Source organism: Homarus americanus, unplaced genomic scaffold (genome assembly GCF_018991925.1).
Source record: "Homarus americanus isolate GMGI-L3 unplaced genomic scaffold, GMGI_Hamer_2.0 scaffold6317, whole genome shotgun sequence".
Taxonomy (NCBI): Eukaryota; Metazoa; Arthropoda; class Malacostraca; order Decapoda; family Nephropidae; genus Homarus; species Homarus americanus.
The window spans coordinates 4434576-4443157 of NW_024730668.1; positions in this window are offsets into that span (position 1 = coordinate 4434576).

Genomic DNA, 8582 nt, shown 5'->3' on the forward strand with positions numbered 1-8582 from the left:
ATGGTGGTAGTAGGGGTGGGGGATGGGCAACACAAAACACCCCCTCTTTCTCTCTCTCGTTACCGCGACCCACAACGAGGTGGGGTGGTTGCGAAATGGTGGGTCATAAAACGAGAAGGCCACCATTTTCTTTTACTCTCTCTCTCTCTCTCTCTCCTCTCTCTCTCTCTCTCTCTCTCTCTCTCTCTCTCTCCTTTTTATTTTTTCTTCTCTTATCCCTTCCTTTCATCTCCCCTTCTCCTATCTTTGTCTTTCCCTATTTCTCAATTCCTATCTTTTCCTTCTGTCTATCTCTCATCCGTCCCCTCCATCTCGTTTTTCTTTCTCTCTTCCCTTCATGTTTTTCTCTTATTCCTACCCTTCCACCTCTTCTTTCTCTCCTCCTCCTTTCCCACACGCACACACTAGTCTCTGCTTTTCTCCCGTCATGGTGGAGGTACAGGTGAAGAAGGCACAGGTAAGGGAGGTAGAGGTAAGGGAGGTAGAGGTAAGGGAGGTAGAGGTAAGGGGGGGTAGAGGTAAGGGAGGTGGTGCTTACAGAAGGGGAGGAAGTGTGTGTATGGGTAGGTCTTAGTTGCTGGCTATGTACGTACAACAAATTGACAGAATAACACACACACACACACACACACACACACACACTCAAGCCAACAAGTTAAGGTAGTGAAGAGTGATGCTGCCGTGTTCACCTGAGACTCATCCAGACCTAACAACACAGTCAACACCCGCGCTCTTTCTGTACGCTGATGAGTAGGTATGTCAATGTTTATCTTTCTCTCACAATACTGCCGGTTAGGATGACAGCTGCACGGGAGTCTAAGCCCTTGTGACGTATACATATCTTACTGTTCTTCCTCCTCCTCTTCCTGCTCCTCCTCTTCCTCCTCCTCCTCCTCCTCCTCCTGCTCGAGCCGGGATTGCCCCAGGTGAGAGTCGTAAGCTGACACTCTTACCCGGACGGCTGGACACGTAAAAATAGTGAATACCGAATCTGCGCTAACGGTGGGATCAGAAACAGCCATCTGTGAGGAGAAGGGTGAAGACCTCCTCCCTCTGTAGCCAGCTGGAGGGTGACAGAGTTATTTCAATTCTCCCCTTCAACCTTTCCTGTGTTTCACTCCTCTCGCCCTGATTGTTACAAGAGGTGCGTCAAAAAACCTCTGTGACCTGGCTCCTCGTTTTGCTGTTTTGTTTGTGTTTGTTTTATCTGTATGATAGTAAAACACATAGTGGAAAGATGGTCTGTAGGTGTTAACAAGACTTTAACATACGTCACATACACGGTGTTGACAGACAGACATACAACAGGGGGTATACTTGTTTCTGTTCTTCCATTCATACCAACTCCTTCACTATAGATATACGTGGTATGAATCCTTCCGCACCATATCCTACAAGACCCATCAGACATCCTTATAAAAACTGATCAATACTAAAATCCAACAAAACAGAGGAAAACAAAAGTACTGTTTTTTCCGTGTTTGATTTTCAGCAGTGGGGGAAGGGAGGTATCATTGTTTTTATATTTGTGGTATAATTCATATCTGAAGTTATATATCGTAATTTTTGGATCTCTGGTATGGATTTAAAACTAATGTGTGTGTATGTGTGTGTGCTATGAGGATTTGATTCTTTGCCCATCTATACCTGCCAGTAAAATCTTTCAAGGGTCATTTTGGCCACTAATTTTTCTGCAATCGAATCGTGGACCACATATGAATAAAATCTACTTTCCCGAAGAGTAGAAAATCTATCAAATTTCCGGGAAAGTAGATAACCAACTTTCCCGGAAAGTAGATATTTCCCATTTTTTATGATACAAATTTCCCGTTTTCTATGATAATCTACTTCGCAAAATTAGGTAATATTTCCCCCAAAATTCGAAAATCTACTTCCCCGAAAAGTCGATAATCTACTTTCCCGAAAAGAAGAAAATCTATCTACTTTTCGGGAAAGTAGATAACCAACTTTCCCGGAAAGTAGATATTTCCCATTTTTTATGATACAAATTTCCCGTTTTCTATGATAATCTACTTCGCAAAATTAGGTAATATTTCCCCCAAAATTCGAAAATCTACTTCCCCGAAAAGTCGATAATCTACTTTCCCGAAAAGTAGAAAATCTATCTACTTTTCGGGAAAGTAGATAACCAACTTTCCCGGAAAGTAGATATTTCCCATTTTTTATGATACAAATTTCCCGTTTTCTATGATAATCTACTTCGCAAAATTAGATAATATTTCCCCAAAATTCAATCTACTTCCCCAAAGTCGATAATCTACTTTCCCGAAAAGTGAAAATCTATCTACTTTTCGGGAAGTAGATATTAACTTTCCCGGAAAGTAGATATTTCCATTTTTTGTGATACAAATTTCCCGTTTTCTATGATAATCTACTTCGCAAAATTAGGTAATATTTCCCCCAAAATTCGAAAATCTACTTCCCCGAAATGTCGATAATCTACTTTCCCGAAAAGTAGAAAATCTATCTACTTTTGGGGAAAGTAGATAACCAACTTTCCCGGAAAGTAGATATTTCCCATTTTTTATGATACAAATTTCCCGTATTCTATGATAATCTACTTCGCAAAATTAGGTAATATTTCCCCCAAAATTCGAAAATCTACTTCCCCGAAAAGTCGAAAATCTACTTTCCCGAAAAGTAGAAAATCTATCTACTTTTGGGGAAAGTAGATAACCAACTTTCCCGGAAAGTAGATATTTCCCATTTTGTATGATACAAATTTCCCGTTTTCTATGATCATCTACTTCGCAAAATTAGGTAATATTTCCCCCAAAATTCGAAAATCTACTTTCCCGAAAAGTCGATAATCTACTTTCCCGAGAAGTAGAAAATCTATCTACTTTTCGGGAAAGTAGATAACCAACTTTCCCGGAAAGTAGATATTTCCCATTTTTTATGATACAAATTTCCCGTTTTCTATGATAATCTATTTTCGGAAAATTAGGTAATATTTCCCCGTGTTCGAAAATCTACTCGAAAAAGTCGATAATCTACTTTCCCCGAAAAAGTAGTAAGTCTAGGCTTTTTCGAGAAAGTAGATAACCAACTTTCCCGGAAAGTAGATATTTCCCATTTTTTATGATACAAATTTCCCGTTTTCTATGATAATCTACTTTGCAAAATTAGGTAATATTTCCCACAAAATACGAAAATCGACTTCCCCGAAAAGTTGATAATCTACTTTCCCGAAAAGTAGAAAATCTATCTACTTTTCGGGCAAGTAGATAACCAACTTTCCCGGAAAGTAGATATTTCCCATTTTTTATGATACAAATTTCCCGTTTTCTATGATAATCTACTTCGCAAAAATTAGGTAATCTTCCCCAAAATTCGAAAATCTACTTCCCCGAAAATTCGATAATCTACTTTCCCAAAAAGTAGAAAATCTATCTACTTTTCGGGAAAGTAGATAACCAACTTTCCCGGAAAGTAGATATTTCCCAGTTTTTATGATACAAATTTCCCGTTTTCTATGATAATCTACTTCGCAAAATTACGTAATATTTCCCCCAAAATTCGAAAATCTACTTCCCCGAAAAGTGGATAATCTACTTTCCCGAAAGGTAGAAAATCTATCTACTTTTCGGGAAAGTAGATAACCAACTTTCCCGGAAAGTAGATATTTCCCATTTTTTATGATACAAATTTCCCGTTTTCTATGATAATCTACTTCGCAAAATTAGGTAATATTTCAAACAAAATTCGAAAATCTACTTCCCCGAAAAGTCAATAATCTACTTTCCCGAAAAGTAAAAAATCTATCTACTTTCGGGAAAGTAGATAACCAACTTTCCCGGAAAGTAGATATTTCCCATTTTTTATGATACAAATTTCCCGTTTTCTATGATAATCTACTTCGCAAAATTAATTAATATTTCCCCCCAAATTCGAAAATCTACTTCCCCGAAAAGTCGATAATCTACTTTCCCGAAAAATAGAAAATCTATCTACTTTTCGGGAAAGTAGATAACCAACTTTCCCGGAAAGTAGATATTTCCCATTTTTTATGATACAAATTTCCCGTTTTCTATGATAATCTACTTCGCAAAATTTGGTAATATTTCCCCCCAAATTCGAAAATCTACTTCCCCGAAAAGTCGATAATCTACTTTCCCGAAAAGTAGAAAATCTATCTACTTTTCGGGAAAGTAGATAACCAACTTTCCCGGAAAGTAGATATTTCCCATTTTTTATGATACAAATTTCCCGTTTTCTATGATAATCTACTTCGCAAAATTAGGTAATATTTCCCCCAAATTCGAAAATCTACTTCCCCGAAAAGTCGATAATCTACTTTCCCGAAAAGTAGAAAATCTATCTACTTTTCGGGAAAGTAGATAACCAACTTTCCCGGAAAGTAGATATTTCCCGTTTTTTACGATACAAATTTCCCGTTTTCTATGATAATCTACTTCGCAAAATTAGGTAATATTCCCCCAAAATTCGAAAATCTACTTCCCCGAAAAGTCGATAATCTACTTTCCCAAAAAGTAGAAAATCTATCTACTTTTCGGGAAAGTAGATAACCAACTTTCCCGGAAAGTAGATATTTCCCAGTTTTTATGATACAAATTTCCCGTTTTCTATGATAATCTACTTCGCAAAATTACGTAATATTTCCCCCAAAATTCGAAAATCTACTTCCCCGAAAAGTGGATAATCTACTTTCCCGAAAGGTAGACAATCTATCTACTTTTCGGGAAAGTAGATAACCAACTTTCCCGGAAAGTAGATATTTCCCATTTTTTATGATACAAATTTCCCGTTTTCTATAATAATCTACTTCGCAAAATTAGGTAATATTTCCCCCAAAATTCGAAAATCTACTTCCCCGAAAAGTCAATAATCTACTTTCCCGAAAAGTAGAAAATCTATCTACTTTTCGGGAAAGTAGATAACCAACTTTCCCGGAAAGTAGATATTTCCCATTTTTTATGATACAAATTTCCCGTTTTCTATGATAATCTACTTCGCAAAATTAGGTAATATTTCCCCCCAAATTCGAAAAACTGCTTCCCCGAAAAGTCGATAATCTACTTTCGAAAAATGAAAATCTATCCTTTCGGGAAAGTGAATAACCAACTTTCCCGGAAAGTAGATATTTCCCGTTTTTATGATACAAATTTCCCGTTTTCTATGATAATCTACTTCACAAAATTAGGTAATATTTCCCCCAAAATTCGAAAATCTACTTCCGCGAAAAGTCGATAATCTACTTTCCCGAAAAGTAGAAAATCTATCTACTTTTTGGGAAAGTAGATAACCAACTTTCCCGGAAAGTAGATATTTCCCATTTTTTATGATACAAATTTCCCGTTTTCTATGATAATCTACTTCGCAAAATTAGGTAATATTTCCCCCAAATTCGAAAATCTGCTTCCCCGAAAAGTCGATAATCTACTTTCCCGAAAAGTAGAAAATCTATCTACTTTTCGGGAAAGTAGATAACCAACTTTCCCGGAAAGTAGATATTTCCCAGTTTTTATGATACAAATTTCCCGTTTTCTATGATAATCTACTTCGCAAAATTACGTAATATTTCCCCCAAAATTCGAAAATCTACTTCCCCGAAAAGTGGATAATCTACTTTCCCGAAAAGTAGAAAATCTATCTACTTTTCGGGAAAGTAGATAACCAACTTTCCCGGAAAGTAGATATTTCCCATTTTTTATGATACAAATTTCCCGTTTTCTATGATAATCTGCTTCCCAAAATTAGGTAATATTTCCCCGTAAATACGAAAATCTACTTTCCGAAAAAGTCGATAATCTACTTTCCCGAAAATTAGAAAATCTATCTACTTTTCGGGGAAGTAGATAACCAACTTTCCCGGAAAATAGATATTTCCCATTTTTATGATACAAATTTCCCGTTTTCTATGATAATCTACTTCGCAAAATTTGGTAATATTTCCCCAAAAATTCGAAAAATCTACTCCCCGAAAAGTCGATAATCTACTTTCCCAAAAGTAGAAAAATCTATCTACTTTCGGGAAAGTAGATAACCAACTTCCCGGAAAGTAGATATTTCCATTTTTATGATACAAATTTCCCGTTTTCATGAGAGATAACTACATCGCAAAAATTTGGTAATATTTCCCCAAAATTCGAAAAATCTAATTTCCCCCGAAAGTCGATAATCTACTTTCCCGAAAAGTAGAAAATTATTTTTCGGGAAAGTAGATAGTTCAACTTTCCCGGAAAGTAGATATTTCCCATTTTTTATGATACAAATTTCCCGTTTTCTATGATAATCTACTTCGCAAAATTAGGTAATATTTCCTCGAAAATTCGAAAATCTACTTCCCCGAAAAGTCGATATTCTACTTTCCCGAAAAGTAGAAAATCTATCTACTCTTCGGGAAAATAGATAACCAACTTTCCCGGAAAGTAGATATTTCCCATTTTTTATGATACAAATTTCCCGTTTTCTATGATAATCTACTTCGCAAGATTAGGTAATATTTCCCCGAAAATTCGAAAATCTGCTTCCCCGAAAAGTCGATAATCTACTTTCCCGAAAAGTAGAAAATCTATCTATTTTTCGGGAAAGTAGATAACCAACTTTCCCGGAAAGTAGATATTTCCCATTTTTTATGATACAAATTTCCCGTTTTCTATGATAATCTACTTCGCAAAATTACGTGCTATTTCCCCCAAAATTCGAAAATCTACTCCCCCGAAAAGTCGATAATCTACTTTCACGAAAAGTAGAAAATCTATCTACTTTTCGGGAAAGTAGATAACCAACTTTCCCGGAAAGTAGATATTTCCCGTTTTTTATGATACAAATTTCCCGTTTTCTATGATAATCTACTTCGCAAAATTAGGTAATATTTTCCTGAAAATTCGAAAATCTACTCCCCGAAAAGTCGATAATCTACTTTCCCGAAAAGTAAAAAATCTATCTACTTTTCGGGAAAGTAGATAACCAACTTTCCCGGAAAGTAGATATTTCCCACGTTTTATGATACAAATTTCCCGTTTTCTATGATAATCTACTTCGCAAAATTAGGTAATATTTCCCACAAAATTCGAAAATCTACTCCCCGAAAAGTCGATAATCTACTTTCCCGAAAAGTAGAAAATCTATCTACTTTTCGGGAAAGTAGATAACCAACTTTCCCGGAAAGTAGATATTTCCGATTTTTTATGATACAAATTTCCCGTTTTCTGTGATAATCTACTTCGCAAAATTAGGTAATATTTCCCCCAAAATTCGAAAATCTACTTCCCGAAAAGTCGATAATCTACTTTCCCGAAAAGTAGAAAATCTGTCTACTTTTCGGGAAAGTAGATAACCAACTTTCCCGGAAAGTAGATATTTCCCGTTTTTTATGATACAAATTTCCCGTTTTCTATGATAATCTACTTCGTAAAATTAGGTAATATTTCCCCCAAAATTCGAAAATCTACTTCCCGAAAAGTCGATAATCTACTTTCCCAAAAAGTAGAAAATCTATCTACTTTTCGGGAAAGTAGATAACCAACTTTCCCGGAAAGTAGATATTTCCCATTTTTTATGATACAAATTTTCCGTTTTCTATGATAAACTACTTCGCAAAATTAGGTAATATTTCCCCTAAAATTCGAAAATCTTCTTCCCCGGAATGTGATATTATTCATATGTGGTCCACGATTCGATTGCAGAAAAATTTAGTGGCTAAAAGACCCTTGAGATTTATTGGCATTTTTCAATGCTAATTACTCATCAACTATGGGTTTCCAAGTGTGATTTAGGGTTGTGTGTTATTCTGAAAGTACTTAATTAGTTAAACCTCTTTAAATTTCAATTTGAGAAAAGTATATATTGGCCAATAATTTTGTAAGGTATAAGATCATAATTTGGTGAATTTGGCCAAAATTTGATTTTGTTGAAAATCACATTATGGGTATTCTTAGTTGTTTATATTCTGAAAGTACTTAATTAGTTAAGTACTTTCAGAATAACACACAAACCCTAAATCACAATCTTGGAAACCCATAGTTGATGAGTAATTAGCATTGAAAAATGCCAGTAAAATCTTTCAAGGGTCATTTTGGCCAATTAATTTCTGCAATCGAACTTGGACCACATATGAATAATCAGCAAGCTCAGAAGTATCCATAATGTGATTTCAGCAAAATCGAATTTGTTATAAACCACCAAAAAATGTAAGTCTTACTCCTATAAAAATTTTTGGCCAAAATATAGTTTTTTCTCAGAATTGAAATTTAAGGGTTTAACTAATTAAGTACTTTCAGAATACCACACAAACCCTAAATCACACCCTGGAAACCCAATCTTCTATGCATAGGTGAAGAATACTGTTGAGAAAGTCTACGGTCTTTACCACCCACGTTTCACTAACTCTGGTCATGCAACTTACCTTCACACACACACACACACACACACACAGCCTCGTTTGAATAAGGAGTTAAACATTATCTGTTCCTTATTCATTTACCTCTCATAATGTGTCTGTGTTGTGTGTGTGTATGTGTTGTATGTGTGTGTGTGTATGTGTGTGTGTGTGTGTGTGTGTGTGTGTGTTGTTTGTGTGTGTGTTGGGTGAGGAT